Source organism: Podarcis filfolensis (assembly GCF_964270895.1).
Source record: "Podarcis filfolensis genome assembly, chromosome: 7".
Classification (NCBI taxonomy): Eukaryota; Metazoa; Chordata; class Lepidosauria; order Squamata; family Lacertidae; genus Podarcis; species Podarcis filfolensis.
Window position 1 is genome coordinate 70,148,054 of NC_139603.1, and position 15,574 is coordinate 70,163,627.

General features: G+C 39.5%; 1 protein-coding gene across 12 annotated transcripts in view; it reads left to right on the forward strand.

The window, feature by feature from the left end:
* ZFPM2 (zinc finger protein, FOG family member 2) overlaps window positions 1-15,574 on the forward strand; it is a 436,720-nt gene that overhangs the window by 225,959 nt on the left and 195,187 nt on the right. The gene's annotated exons all lie outside the window — the stretch shown is intronic.

Here is a 15,574-nt window from a genome sequence, read left to right on the forward strand (position 1 = left end):
CTCCCTCCTATCAGTTTTTCTGCAACAGTCAGTCAGCACTCTGTGCTCATTGAAGATGCTCATTTGCCCATTCGGCAGTTTTGTGGATCACGCTTGCTATTAAGGAGAAACTTGAGGTTCTCAGGATAGATTTGCTTGTTGATGGATGGTGCCATTTTGGCTACTTGTGGCACTGTAACGTCTGAATGCAGTGGAACTCACAGCCTGAATGTTCAAAATAGAGTAAATTATGTATGACACAACTGAGTACTAGTTAATTTTATGTCAATAAAATGGCCAGGAAAATGTTACTAATTTTACTTTGTGACATATTGTTGTATATCCATCATTGTGAATATACATTTGATGGGGACTTTTTACCAAACCACAGTTGTCTCCGAGTGCTCAGCCAAACCACAGAAAATGTATGTCAAGTTATTGATTGTTCTTTCTTCATTTAAATGGCACTATATATTAGTTACCAAAAGAAAAATCAGTTTATATTAGACAGCAACTTAAGGGCTTGGGCTTTGATCTAAAGCTACACATAAGGTGTTCCCATATGTGTGTTCCTTTCCATTTACTTAAATGTCAAAGAGAGCTCTAACATGCTTAGCTGGGATGCTTACAAGAAACCACCTCTGCACTGAAGCAGATGGGCAATCCCTGTATGTCTGAACAGTGCCATGTGCTCTTAGAATTCCTTTGGATTTGCTTCTTTGTAGTGAAATGCTGGTTAAGCTGATGAATATACTTCATTTAACTGCAAAGTGTGCTAGATAAGTCCTTTAACGGGTCACCATTTAAGTGTTCATTTTATAGTAAGGAGTTTTTATGCGGCATTCAACATCAACAAAAATCAATTAGATTTAGATGGCTAATAACAGCCTTACTCAAATGAGAATAATATTCCATTGAAGATGGCTTTTTGAGGCTCTTCCTGAATCCCAGCTTCTGTCTTTTCTTATATTTATGGTTTCACTAAAATGTTCAGGTAGAGAAATACCTGCACTCATAAATCATTGCAGATAATAGTGGTTCAGACACACACTGTCCAAGTTGATAATGGGTATCTGATCCAAAAAGGATGTCTTCCCCCCAACCCTTAAAGTTCTTTAGGCGGTGGTGGGGCAGTTAAACAAACCTTATGAAGCTTTTTTGTTTCCAATCTTATATTCACTATCAGTTTGATTAGTTGGTGCCCTTAGTGCAGAAGTGGGCAGCAGAGCAAACTACAAAGAAGCTGTTTTTCTAACTACCCAGATTACTTTCAACGAGTTTGATGGGTTTAGCTTTTGCCTATAATACTTTCTTCCTGCTTTTTGCAAACTAAATGCTATAACGATCCCATAAGCTTATGAAATAATAGTGGAATTAAAGCAATAGAGGAGTGAATCTTTGTTAAATGGGCACTGGTGGAGCTTGGATGAAGAAATAGTTGCCATCCTAAGTATACATATATATTTTTCTTGATTTTATATAATGCTGGCTATGTTGTAATGCCTGTTACTTATTAGCTATGGGTATAATGTGAAACCCTCTTGATCTATAAAAACATTGGAGTATCTGACTGTCTAACATGAACTTTGTGTAACAGAAGGTGAATAGTATTTTTATCACACACCCCTTCCCAGTTTTTAGTTTTTGCTTTGTCCTCTATAACGGATTATATGTCCTCTAGGCAAGGTCTCTTGGATGTGACTCCCATCATATGCTTAGGACTGGGAACATAAACTTACACTGATCCAGCATCATCCAATAATTCACCTATCTTGCGTGAATTCTCAGGAGCTAGCTAAGCTGATTTTACATTGTTGAGCAGCACAAACTCAGGCCAGAATCTGTCCCTTGTATATTCTTTCTTAATGCCTACCAAATCACATGGCATTTGATTTGCTAAAATTAGCTTTAACAACAGTAATGGTTTTTGATACAATGCTTACAAATACCGCTGATTTTGTCCTTTAAAGGCCCAAACGTCTATAGTTTTACACATCTCTCATGCATGAAAAATCGAAAGTGTGTGTGTTGATTTGCTGGAAATGAGTCATGCACTGATATAATGCCGTTTCCTTTGTATCCTTATAACCACATAACTAGTATGAGTGGAGATTAAAAAGTAGGTGGAGTTACCCTTAAAAAAGGTGTTCAAAAAGCGCTTTGAAAAATTATGGTAGTGAAAAGGGGAAAGTAGGAAAAAAACTGAAGAAAATACGTGCTTGCATCTAAAAATATACATGACAAAGGAAGATACTGCAGTATCCCATAAACATTTATTTTTATTTTTACATAAATTCTGAATTTGCAGGTAAAAGGGGGCCACAGTTGCTTGTGCATAAAATGCTGTATTGAATTTTTAATATCTGCCTAAAACTCAGAAAGTGTGTTATATAATGGTGTCTCACAGATTTATTTTGCTTTGAGGATTTTGAATGCCCAGTGAACATGTAAGGAAATAAATAATTTCAGAGTAAAGAATTGCATGAGTACAATTAAAGTATGACACTAGATAAGTACACAAATAATTAGGGTTGGATCAAGACTAAGACTGCAATCCTCCCGTTACCTGGGAACAAGTCCTATTGAACTCAGTAGGCTTATTTCTGAGTAGATGTATAAGACTGTAGTTCTTAATTATGAGAACTTAGTCATGAGTCTGGGTCCACTCTTATGGCAGTGGACCCATGGCCTTCTGGGAGTTGTTGAACTCTTAACTCCAATCAGGCTCAACCAGCATGGCCAAAGGTCAGGATGATAAGAGCTGAAGTCCAGCAACATCTGGAGGACCACTTCCTTTATAGGACTTACAGTGAGAACTGTAAACCTTGAATTAGTCTGCACAAGATCACATCCCTCTCTCACTCATCATGGAGAGAAAGAAAAATTGAATTGGGTGGTGTCACATTTATTTGAATGTGGTCTCTCTCTTGCCACCATACTTTAATTCTCATTCTTTCTGTGGAATCACTTGGGAGTTAGGGAGATACCAGTAAAGGTAGCGAGAAAGGAGCTTGAGGGCATTAAATCAATAGCAGATTGAGAATTTGCCATGTAATATATTGCTCTAACACGGGTTGCCACCTCTTTACATCAGTACACTTCTTTTTTTCCAACCTTATATTGGTCTCTGGCTGTTTGGACTACAACTCCCATTAGCCCTGATAGTCACTGTGCTGGAGGCTTTTAGAAAATATAAATCCTGTCTCCCCCCCTTTTTTTTAAAAAAAGGCAGTGATAGCATTAAGGGAAATATTGTAATTTTTATCTTTTGAAGCAATTGATTTATCTCTGTGTTTCTTGGGCAATATTTCTGCTGGTTATCAAACTGCCTCACCCACGGGTCGTGGCAGCTCAAGCAAAAAGGGTGGCTGGGGAGGAAGTAAGTGGGATGCCATTCACATATTTTCTGAGTAATCCACACTTTTTTGGAAAACCTTTGCACCCACATCTTGACAGATATGTCACAGGTTTCTATAGGGTGGGGAAGAGGTACACAGGATGATGGAGCATTAGGGAGAAGAGGAAACGTGCTATATTCTGAATGTTTGGGAAAGCTTCGTTCTAGAGTTGGAAAACATGAATGGATGGGGAATAACTGCACCTCAGCTCATGTTTGTCTGATAGGAAGATGATTAAGTATTTACCGGAAAACCATTTGGCAGACAACTCTATAAACCAATAGGCAACAGAATGACAACCTGTATCATAGATGAAACAATATTATGCTTCTTTTCCAGATGACATCCTGCTGCTCCCATATTTTCAGAGTCATCAATCTCCATAGTAGCTTGATAGCAATCTTTTCTTCTATGTGGGAGATGCAGCCGTAGAATAATATTAGCCACACTATCATTTTTAAAGAAAGTTTCTATCTTATCTTTGAAATTATGATCCAGAAGTGTGGCATCAGCAACTTCCCAAACGTAGCATGCAGTACTTACATGAGTTAATTGCACAGTTAGGAGATAATGCAGTAGCGTTAACACGATTTACTGTGTAATTACCATTGCTTCCAATGAAATTATTGTGTAGCCGTCAACCTAGTATCTTATGTTATTTTGTGATAACTATGAAGTGATTACTGTGATTACTATTTTTTGAGAGACTGTTGATCTTTGACCAAGGTTTACTGGGCAAACTTGATGAAAGCTGAAACATAAACTTAACCTCCCTCAAAGAAAACAATTTGTAAGCTAGATATTGCCAGTCAAACCTTATGCCTCATGCTACAACTTTGCGCGGGAACTGCTCGACTCTGGCATTCTGTATGCAGGAACGGGCAGAAATAAGCCCACCACTCAGTGTTTCTCAGTGATTTTCCAGTGCTTTCCCCATGTGTACTGCTTAAGAGATCCCACTGGTTCATCCAATTTATTTACTTAGTTTGATTCCTAGCCTGCTCGGTCACAAGGGATAAATTTTAAATGAGACCCATAAAATTAAATAAACATTATAAATAAGTATATAGCTTTCAGTTGCAAATCAAGAGTGTTGCTGCTGAGTGTGATTCCTGGTCTTTGGTCCTAGGTTCTGATATTATTACAATTTAATGGTAATAGCATGGGTGATGCCAATAGAAGGCCACAATTTCTGGTGTAGCACTGGCGGTGAAATCCTGAGTTTTTGTTCTCCTAGATGGGCTACCTTCCCAGACTGACGAGCCCCATCTGCCCCTGACTTCCCTCCACAGCACATGCAGAAGACTTCTTGACCATTGGATCCGCTGTTGGTCCTGTCCACTCAATCCACTAGAGCCTGTCTTCACATGCAGGGGAAGTTCCTAACTCATGAGGGTTTGAGACCCTTTGGCTACTCTCACCTGGCCAGTCAAAGTCATTCCTGGACTGTGGCTGCTGTCACATGCTGACAGCTTCTAGGAGCCACAGGTGAGAGCTGAGTGCAGGGTGGGGGCCAAAGATAGAAAACTACCAAAGAAGGAGCATGATGTGTGCTCCACCAGAGGTATTTCCGTTCCACTAACACTCCATACATAGTACACCAGCCTAATACCACTTATTTCTTTCTGACAGAAAGAGCTGTTCAACAGGTGGTGGACTCTCTTTCCTTGCAGGTTTTTAAGCAGAGCTTGGATGGCCATCTGTCATGTATGATTTGGCTGAGATTCTTGCATTGCACAGGGTTGGACTAGATGGGCTTGGGGTGCCCTCCAACTTTACAATTCTATGATGTTATGATTCTGTAATTTCTTAAAATATTTTCCCCTTCCCTCACAAATATTTGAATAACACTTCCTTATATTTACTCAGCTTCTGTAAAAATTTACTCAGCTTCTGTAAAAATTGATTTGACTAGTTGACCAATTGATCTGTGATTGATGTCAGCATTTTGCACTCCTTCCATGGTACAAATGACAGGGAGCAAAGCCAGTGGGCTTATTCGCACATACAGATGCACTGCCTAATTTTCTATATGCAAATGTGTTAAGGCTACAGGTTATTCTTGCCTTCACTCGCTCAGAGGAAAGAGTGGATAAACCAGAAGTAGCTGTAGAACTGGCTGCTGCAGGGATACTTCACAGCCTACTCCTGCCACAGTAACACTGGTGAGATGTCCTTATATGTGAAATTGGCTTCTGCTGCATTTCTCATCCAGATCTCTCTAGTAACTAGGACGACATGCGCAGTGTGGGAGTGCAGCTGCATGACTTTTTTCAGAGCAAGAGTGATAAAACCATCTTCTGAGGTGCCAGGGTAATTGATGGACCCTCCTTACTATAACAAGACCATGAGGTGATCACAAGGCTTTCACATTTTATTGTTGATTTATTTATAAAACCTACTAACCACTTCCCAGGCAAAATAGCTGGGTCAAACAATAAAATCATTCAGATACATACTGAAATCCCTCACACATTTACATAACCTTTTTATAAACAACCATCAATCAAAAATGCTAAAATAGAGTAGAACAAGTCAAGTGCAGAGTGCAGCAAACACAAAATTCAAGTAAAAGAAAAGAAAAGAAAAGAAAAGAAAAGAAAAGAAAGATCACTTGGTGTTAAAAACTAGAAAGTGTTGGTGCTGATTTTTTCTGTGGGGAAAAGGAGTTTCAGAATTTGAGGAGGGGGGCTTCTTTGAGAATGTCTGGTGTTCCTAGTAAATGTGACACCCATCAGAGTACATCTCTACTTGGTCCTACTATTATTTGTGACGTATTAGCATATAGGAAGTCAGAGAATGAGGTCAGCTTACTTTTCTATATCTATATCTGACCATAATATATAATATTAAATGGATAAATACAGCTCCCTGCACTTAGAACTCTCCTAGGCGGCTGGCTATTGTGGGGTGGGGAGGGAGCTGTCATGATGAGCTTCTGTCCTTCAGAAGTAACCACCACACCACTGGGTACCCAGCAATTCCATGGCAGTGGCTGCAGTTCATTAATGTTATCATGCTGCACCCAACTTTTTTAAATTTTGTAATAATGTAGAATTGATACTGAGTTTTTCCTGTCTTTCAGAAATTTCAGTTGCTTGGGGAAACATGTAAAGCCTACTATCCTCATTAGACATTTTAGGATTATTTTAGCAACATGAACTTACAAAAGTCATATGTATATCAGTCTGCATATTTCTGATTGTATTTTGTATGAATGAAAACCCTGCACACCTCTCGCAGTATCAGTAAAATAGAGGAAATGCAAGCAGGACAAATCAGACTACAGTCCAGGATGTATCCAAAGGTATAAAGAAAACCTTTATTTCAGAAACTTTCTTTAGTTTGCCTCTCTTTTGAAGAGTATGCTAAGTAAGAAATGCTATAAGTCAAGTACAGTGCCTTTCTTCAACATTACAGGATTTTCTTTCCACCTCAGTTTTTGATTGTATCTGTGATCAAAGGGAAATATATACTGTTTGTATGCTTCCTCTTTACTTGAGAATGGAAGCTGTGGTGGAGAGATGAGGTTTGACCCGGAGGGTGTATGAGTGCCCTTGTGTGGTTGCCTGGAAACTTAGGCCCACACAAGTGTCAACTTTCTTTCATGGCTTTAAAGGAAGGCTGTGCCTCATAGAGAGCTTTATTCTTGGAGGTGGGGGGAAGGTCCTTATGTGTTTTAAAACAAGTGTCTCACCAGCAGATAATAGTGGAGTTGGGGGTTATAAATGATGCATTTTGCTCACTTCACCCTGATAATGGCACAAGGGGAAAAAAGTTCATTGCTCTCTTATCAAAATACTGTGACATTTCTCCTTCAACTGTAAAATTTCATATCACATTCCTCTGCTGCAACCGCAACCAAATTTTCTCGATTGTAAAGACTACGTAATCTCTCATCAAAAAGTGCATTTTCCTCACTTTCCTGCTTCTTGTAACTTAACCAGAAAGTTGCTGAAATCACTGCTTTTTGTTCTGCTATAGATGATTCATAGTTTATTTCTTTTATTACACTAACCACAAATAATGGGTATTATCCTTCAAAATGAATTTAGGAATTGTGACAGTAATCCTTTGGAAAGAATGTCAGTCAAAAGGGTTCTAGGGCAGATATGAGAAGGGGAAAAAATACTAAGCTATGTTCATGGACCTGCTATTTGGCACAGTGTGTGATGATACATTTTTCACTAAAGCCTAATGTCTACCATAAGGCTTGAGAAAAATAAGTAATATTAATCAGGAGTTTGTCTAGGCTATATGTAAAGAACACTACAATCCATATAAGTTGAAGTTTGTGTTTACATAATGTACCTTCCATTACATCTATGCATTTTTGAACAAACTGTTTACAATGGTCACACAGGAGTCTTGTTGGTGGATAGTATTATTTAAACAGTTACCTAAAAATTCTAGTGCCTATATTTAGACATTGTAACTGGGAAATAACTTGAAACAGTCAACAGATTTTTAATATAGGACTTAGTGCATGGACCTCTGTGCATGACTTTAGAAATGATGTGGAATTGTATAATTGCCCCAGACCATCTGAACCTCCTTGAATGTGCCTTCTAGCTCATTAGAAAAAGAGTGAGTTTGGATCTAGAAGACCCAAGTTCAGATACTATCTCTGCCATGGACTTCTGATGTTACCCTGGGAAACTTTTAAATATATTTTAGCCTTGATTAACCTTCTGTGAAATGAAAATGTCAATGAACCTCACAAGATTGTTGTGAAGCTCGCCTCTTTTCGTTAGCCACTTACTGTACATAGTGAAAGGTGCTATATAAATTGCAAGTAAAAATGGAACAGGTCCTTTTGAAAATGAGCTAGGTGTGGCCATCACCTATGCCTTCAATTTAGGGGTATTCCGTTAAAGGAATCTGGCGGTCGTGTATTTCTGTCCGATGCCTGCTTGGCGGGAGGCCATGGCACGACCCTCGGTGACATCAGGGGAGAGCCTATAGTTGGATTAGCATCAACAGGCTCCACCTACTGGTGAATAAACCCACTTGCTTGAGAGATCCAATGCCTAAGCCAATACCTTTTCACTGCTGTAATCAATAAAGTTGTGGCCTTTCCTTGCCCATTAACCTTATATAACGTGTCCTTGTGTATTCTTTCCACATTGCGGGGGTCGGGTCCTCGAACCACAACATGATGTTCTTTAGTACTATATTAAGATTTTGAGATGCAGGGATCTGAGAAGCACTGGCACAAGAGCACTGATGTCAGGTTCAGCACTAGCATCAATACTGGGGGGTCTTTTTTGTTACACATGCAATAGACTATCATTCATGATGCCACTCACTGGACTTGCACCTGACACTTTGGAACAATGTTTTCCTACAAGGAACCTGTGCTTGGATGGTGGGGGATGGGAATGTTGGATGGGGTGATTATTATTCCATGTTTCTTTGGCGGTTAACAGATTGAGGTTGAATCCTGACAAGACAGAAGTACTGTTTTTTGGGGACGGGGCGGGCGGGTGGGGGGGGACTCCCTGGTCCTGAATGGGACAACTGTGCCCCTGAATGACCAGGTGCGCAGCCTGGGAGTCATTTTGGACTCACAGCTGTCCATGGAGGCACAGGTCAATTCTGTGTCCAGGGCAGCTGTCTACCAACTCCATTTGGTACGCAGGCTGAGACCCTACCTGCCGCGGACTGTCTCGCCAGAGTGGTGCATGCTCTGGTTATCTCCTGCTTGGACTACTGCAACACGTTCTACGTTGGGCTACCTTTGAAGGTGACCTGGAAACTATAACTAATCCAGAATGCAGCAGCTAGACTGGTGACTGGGAGTGGCTGCCGAGACCACATAACACCAGTCCTGAAACACCTACATTGGCTCCCAGTATGTTTCCGGGCACAATTCAAAGTGTTGGTCTGACTTTTAAAGCCCTAAACGACTTGGGCCCAGTATACCTGAAGGAGCGTCTCCACCCCCATCGTTCAACCCAGACACTGAGGTCCAGCTCTGAGGACCTTCTGGCGGTTCCCTCGCTGCGAGAAGCGAAGTTACAGGGAACCAGGCAGAGGGCCTTCTCAGTTGTGGCGCCCGCCCTGTGGAACGCCCTCCCACCAGATGTCAAAGGAATAAAGAACTCTCTGACGTTTAGAAGACATCTGAAGGCAGCCCTGTTTAGGGAAGTTTCTTTTTAATGACTGATATTTTAATGTAATATTTTAATCTCCTGTTGAGAAACCCAGCCAGATGGGTGGGGTATAAGTAATAAATGATGATGATGATGATGATGATGATGATGATGATTAAAAATGAATAGAAGATTTAAAAAAAACCATTGGGGAGTCTTATCCTAATAGCAGTGAACAAAATAACTCCTGCTGCCTGAGGTTGGTTCTGTGAACCTCATAAGCTGAGGCTATGTGAAGTTTCCCCTTTGCTTCAGATAAGAGGTTTACTAAACAAAACTATTCACACAGGAGAAGTAAAAATCTTGTGTTATAAAATTGGGTTTCATGCTGTTCATGCCCAAACACATTTACTCATACGTTCCATTAATTCCAATGGAATTTCTTCCGAAGTGTGTGCACATAAGATTGTAACATTTGATATGTAGATACCTCACATCCAAATGTGTCTCAAAGCCCATAAGGTACCTCTGAGTCCACCCCTGTATGTTGGGTTAATGATCTAGCATGCTATCTGTGCATAGAAACAGCTGTTGAATGTATCTCTCCCTTGCTAGTCTAGGGTGGTTGTGTGGCGAAACCCCACCAGAACCAAATCTGTCACTTTATATTCATACTGGTAATATCTGAGATACTGTACTATATGTATTTCCACACACCTGGTTGAATATGCTTTATGACTACAATAGATTGAGAAGTTTTTTATTGCCATGCAGACAGTATAATAATATTTCTTCTCAGTGAAATAATGATTTTGTCAGACACTTGGTATCTTGTTTTGTAATGTGTTTCAACTGAGCACTATTTATGCCAAGCTCTGGACTGTTGACAGAAATGTGAGAAGATACATCTTGTTCCCTATGTAGGTCCTCACAGCTTTGGGAATAAGTGATTGCTGACACAGTAGGAACATTCTCTAGTAGGAAGTGGCTACCAATGCAAAAATAAATAATTGTATCGCTTCCCCCTTCCAGGCCTTCTGTGTACAATAAGAAAAGCTATTAGGAAATAAGTGCCAAACATTAATTTTGAACTTGTTCAGCTTCCATATTGATGGCATTTCTTCCCCATAGCTCAACAGTAGACCAGATGGTTGGTTTGCAGAATACCCTTGGTATTAAAAGGATCTCAGCCAGCAGGAGTTGGACAGACCTCTGCTTTAGACCTTAGAAAGTTGCTGTTGGCAATGGTGTAAATGAACCAGTGTTTCGATTTATTATAAGGCAGCTTTTTGTGTTCCTAGTGCTGTTTTGCTTCTAAGTTAATATATCATATGATGGTGCACCGGAGATCATATAATCATTGAAGCTGTACGAGACCATCTGGGGAACCCTCTGTCCTAATGCAAGATATCCTGTATCTTGTAGGGAAAATGTTCAGTGTCCTTACATTTCTGTAAACCACATTTCTGGAGGCAGTAATGCTTCTGAATACCAGTTGCTAAAGGCCATAAAGGGGGAGAGTGTTCTTGTATTCAGATCCCACTTGACGGTTTCCCACAGGCATCTGTTTGGCCACAGTGAGGCTCTTCTTATGTTCACCTTTGTATTGAAAACCTTCAATAATATAACTCTCATACCTTCATCAGGTAGCTTATTACATTGTGAAAATGCTTTCAGGAAGATTGGCCTTGACGTCTTAAGGCAAATAGTGCATGAAGCTGCAGTATACTAAGTCAGACCACTGGTTCTTTGGCCCAGTATTGTCTACTGGGCAATTCTGGCCCAGAATATCCCACTACTATGTCTTTTCCAATCCCTGTACCAGAAGCCCTTTAACTGGAGGTGTTTGAATGTGGTGTCACATCCATGTAAAGCATGTGCTCTACATAGTGGTTGACTTGTGTGAAGTCCTTTCTTTCTCTACGTTGTCTACCAAACTGAACTCAAAGCAGTGGCGAGTAAAAACAAAGCAACATAAAAAGATCATTCCCGACATTGCTAAAACATCAAAATGTGTCTAATTTTTATAAGCATACATTGGATCACTAATTAAGGACGATACTAAAACTCTGACTGTTAACTGAGTAGAAGTAATTTCTACATAGGTGTTCCTAGGTAGAAAAGTTCTTTAAACATGACAGCCCCAGTCCAGAAACTCACTTTCCCTGTTGTTACCATAGCATAACTTTTTGGTAATGCATCATATGGGACATATTAGGGTGAAATAATGGTGAATACTTATATCTTGCACCCTGTAAAGAACTGTAGTACTATTTTGTTGATGCCGTGAATCAACTAACTCATATGAGTCATTCCATTTCTTTAGCAAATAAGCAGTCATGTTGAGCAGTAGTCACCACCATATTAGTGTAATGCTACAACTTAATTTATGAAAGGTTTTGTGTCCTGTATTTCTTTCAAAAGAAGGTAGCTTGGATCGCCTCAATATGTTATTTATACCTTGCTTGTCAATGTTCCCTACAGATACATTTAATTGGAATAAAGTTAGGTTATACATTACCATTTTCTGTTAACATATTGCAGAAGGGAAAAAAACACATATATAATTCAGAAACTCTGACTTTTGTGCAGATTTAGTGAAGAAAAAGAAGGGGTTCCAGGAAGACCTTTTGGGGCAGAAAATTAACCGTTTTAAGTGTGTGTATCTTGTTAGTAAAATAACAAATTAAGATACATTTCACTGGAAAGTTCTAATATAGAAGCTTCATTGAAATAACCTCACTTTCTTTTTCAGCGAACCCTGTGCATGAAAGCTTTCCAGTAGATTGTGACTTTAATCTACAGAGTTGCAGAAAGGAAAGGTGACAAAAGATACTTCTGTCTTAAGTGAATTGACAAGGCATCATAGATATATAGTAGCCCCTGAACACAGTCCTTTCTAATGCTAAATTTATACCTGGTTGATATTTGCTAGTTGCAAAATCATGCAAATTTTTGGTGTGAAATACTAAAAACAATTTAAGAAATTAGAAGCAATTAATTTATATTTGTGCAACAGGTAATATTATATGCCTGAGAAAACGTGTGGGAAAGGAAAATAAGGTGTTGGTGGGATAGTGTTATTGCTGATAGTCATTGCTGCAGAAACCTGGAAGTCACAAAACTGTCAATTGAGGACTGGTGCAAATAAAAATGGAATGTTATGATTATGTGTTAACTAATCTCTATTGTTAAAGACAGGGAGGCACAGGGAAAAAGGCAATGATCACTTTTTGGGCAAACAGAACACATTAGCACTTTATTAAAATAATGGTAATTCCCATGAGAATATGCAGTCATGCAGCCTGTGTCCTAGTTTGTATGTCACATTAAACCATAGTTAAAAGCTGGTGCATGCTGCCCAGATTGCAAGTGCTTCATTTCTGCCCTGTTCCTGCTGCTGTAAGTGCTGCATGGAAACAAGCCAGGATTTGCTTTGTCATTACATCCTCCAAATAAACAGTGAGTGGTAAACCAAGAGCAAATGTTGGTTACCACCCAAGGTTGATTGAGAAATAAATAAATCACAAGTCTGCGTTTGGATGTAATGACAAGCCAGACCATGGCTTGTTTTCTGGCAGCACAGGAGCAGCAGATCATTCACGTTAAACCATGGTTTAATGCGACATGCAAACCAGGCCACTGTCAGTACAGAAAGAGTGAGAGATCATTTTATAACTCATATGCACATTTGGCTGGTTGGTTTATTTCATTGCTTTTCCTCTTTTTTCATATATTACCTATTAATAGTATATATTGGTAAATGCTTATTTTTTATTTTGTTGGTATACTCCATAAAGAGTTATGATACTATATTGAGTTATACAAAGTAACTTTTGTTGTAGAGGGGTACGGGTAGAAGGATAGCTAGGAACAGACACTGTGGTTGAAACTGATTGTCACCAAATGCCCAAAATTTGAACACAACTTTTTGTTAGTTACCATGTGTAATTGTAAACTACATACGTGTTACTTCAATGTCAAATAAAATAACAGTTATTTTCAATACATATGTAGAACATTTCAAGACTTTTGTAGAACATTTAACATACCTTATAGTACAGAAAACCCTAAGAGAAGAAGTGAGAGGAGTATATATATATATATATATATATATATATATATATATATATATATATTAACTGAAGGTAATGAACTCCATTTTCAAAATGACCCTGTGTATGTTTAGGGAAGTTTTGAATGTTTGATGATTTATTGTATTTTTAATATTTTGTTGGAAGCCGCTCAGAGTGGCTGGGGTATAAATAATATATTATTATTATTATTATTATTATTATTATTATTATTACATCCAAATCATTGTTTGTACATAGTTTCAGGGTGCCGTTACTATATATATATTTAGGTTCTCAAAATAGCTAACAGAACCAACAGTCAGGAGCATTTATCAGGGGGGAAAATCTCAGCAGAAAGGGACATTAATCAGGGGCAGCTGCTCCTCTGCTGAGGAAAGGAGCAAAGCAAAGAGCTGATGACGATCTTATCGGGAGTGGGGGTGGGGAACCTCTTCAGTAATATCATCAGCTTGAACTTTCCAAGTCTGGCATTTCGGTATCATCCGTATTTGTTATGAGAATGGGTAGGCTTGGGGGCTAGTGTAGAATGGGAGAAGGGAAGAGAGAGCATTTGAAAAAGGCTGCACAAACTGCATGTAACGGGGTAAAGTAACTACTCGGCCTGCTAGGTCTGTGCAGTGTCACAATATAATTGGGAGTCTTTTCCGTCATTTTTGAAGTATCAGGTTAACCCTCTCAGGAGGAACAATAGTGAGAACCCAACCACTCTAGATACCTTCTGCTGCATGCCAGGATATTTTCTTCATGTTTCCTCACCATCCACTCAGTAAGCAAAGCAGTAAATGGCAGGTGGACAGGAGAAACTTACTAGGTTTCCCTCCCCTTTCAAGCTGTTATTTGAAAATTATCCTTTTTCTTCTTCTCCGGAGATGCAAAATAATATGTCCATTTTCTTAAAAACAAGCATTGGGGAACATAAGAAGTGACTTATACCAAGTTATATCATTGGTCCATTTAGCTCAGTACTATCTAATGCAGAATATGGCAGCCTTTGGGGGGCTATAGGCACACTAGCAAACTGGAAAAACTCTTGTGGACACCATGTACGTTCTGCAGCCTTTTTTGGGGTGTGTGTGTCTACAATAGACTGTTTCTTTCAAGCCTAATTTCATCAGGGGTAGAGACCTTGTGGGCATTAAGGGATGCTTCTGCAGGCACTTGTATGCCCATGGGCACCATGTTGGCAACCGCTTTAGTGGCTGAAAACAGATCTTTAGGGTTTCAGATGGGATGCCTTTCTAAACCCTACCTGGAAATACTGTGGGTTGAACCTGTTACTGTTACTGTCACATCCACTTTGAGCTATAGCTCTTTCCTAAGTATGGAGTATTGAATTATTGTTTGACTCTAGTCTTACAGTAATTGTTTCACTTCGATTATGGACCAAATGAAAACATACAATTTATAAGTGTTAAATTCAGGAGAAATTTTTTTCAGAATTGGTGGGTATAAAAAGGACATTAATTTCAAAGATAAATTATAATTTGTATTTTCCTCAATGCCAGTTCACAAGCCCCATGAATGCATGTAGAAAAGTGGGTTGATGGGTAGTCTTAGTCAGCAGGCTTCTGATTGTTTTACTCTGCAAAAGAATTCTGTGTTTGTGGACATATCAGCGCTCCATGGTTTACTCTCTCTTGGGAGCCTATTGGTGGCATCAAAATGTCTGCTAATTAAAAGATCAGAACAGCAAATCAATCCAGTGAGCATTGTACCTTGCATATAAATTCACTCTATTGTCAGATCCAGTATGTTGAGGGTAAGACAAAGGTGCCAGAGGTTAAATCTGGGATTTTCTGCATGGAAAGTGTCAGGAAACTGCCATTGGAACTAGAGGAGGAGGCGAGGCCCCACAACGATGCTGGAGAGGGGCCAAGCAGGGAGAGAGGCAAGTCTCCTGTTGGGGAAGAAAATCAGCGCTACACCAGGGATAGAGGGGGGCCAATGGGGGAAGCAGAGAGCAGGCTCCGGGACTCTTCACTGGACACCAGCGGGGAGAGCACAG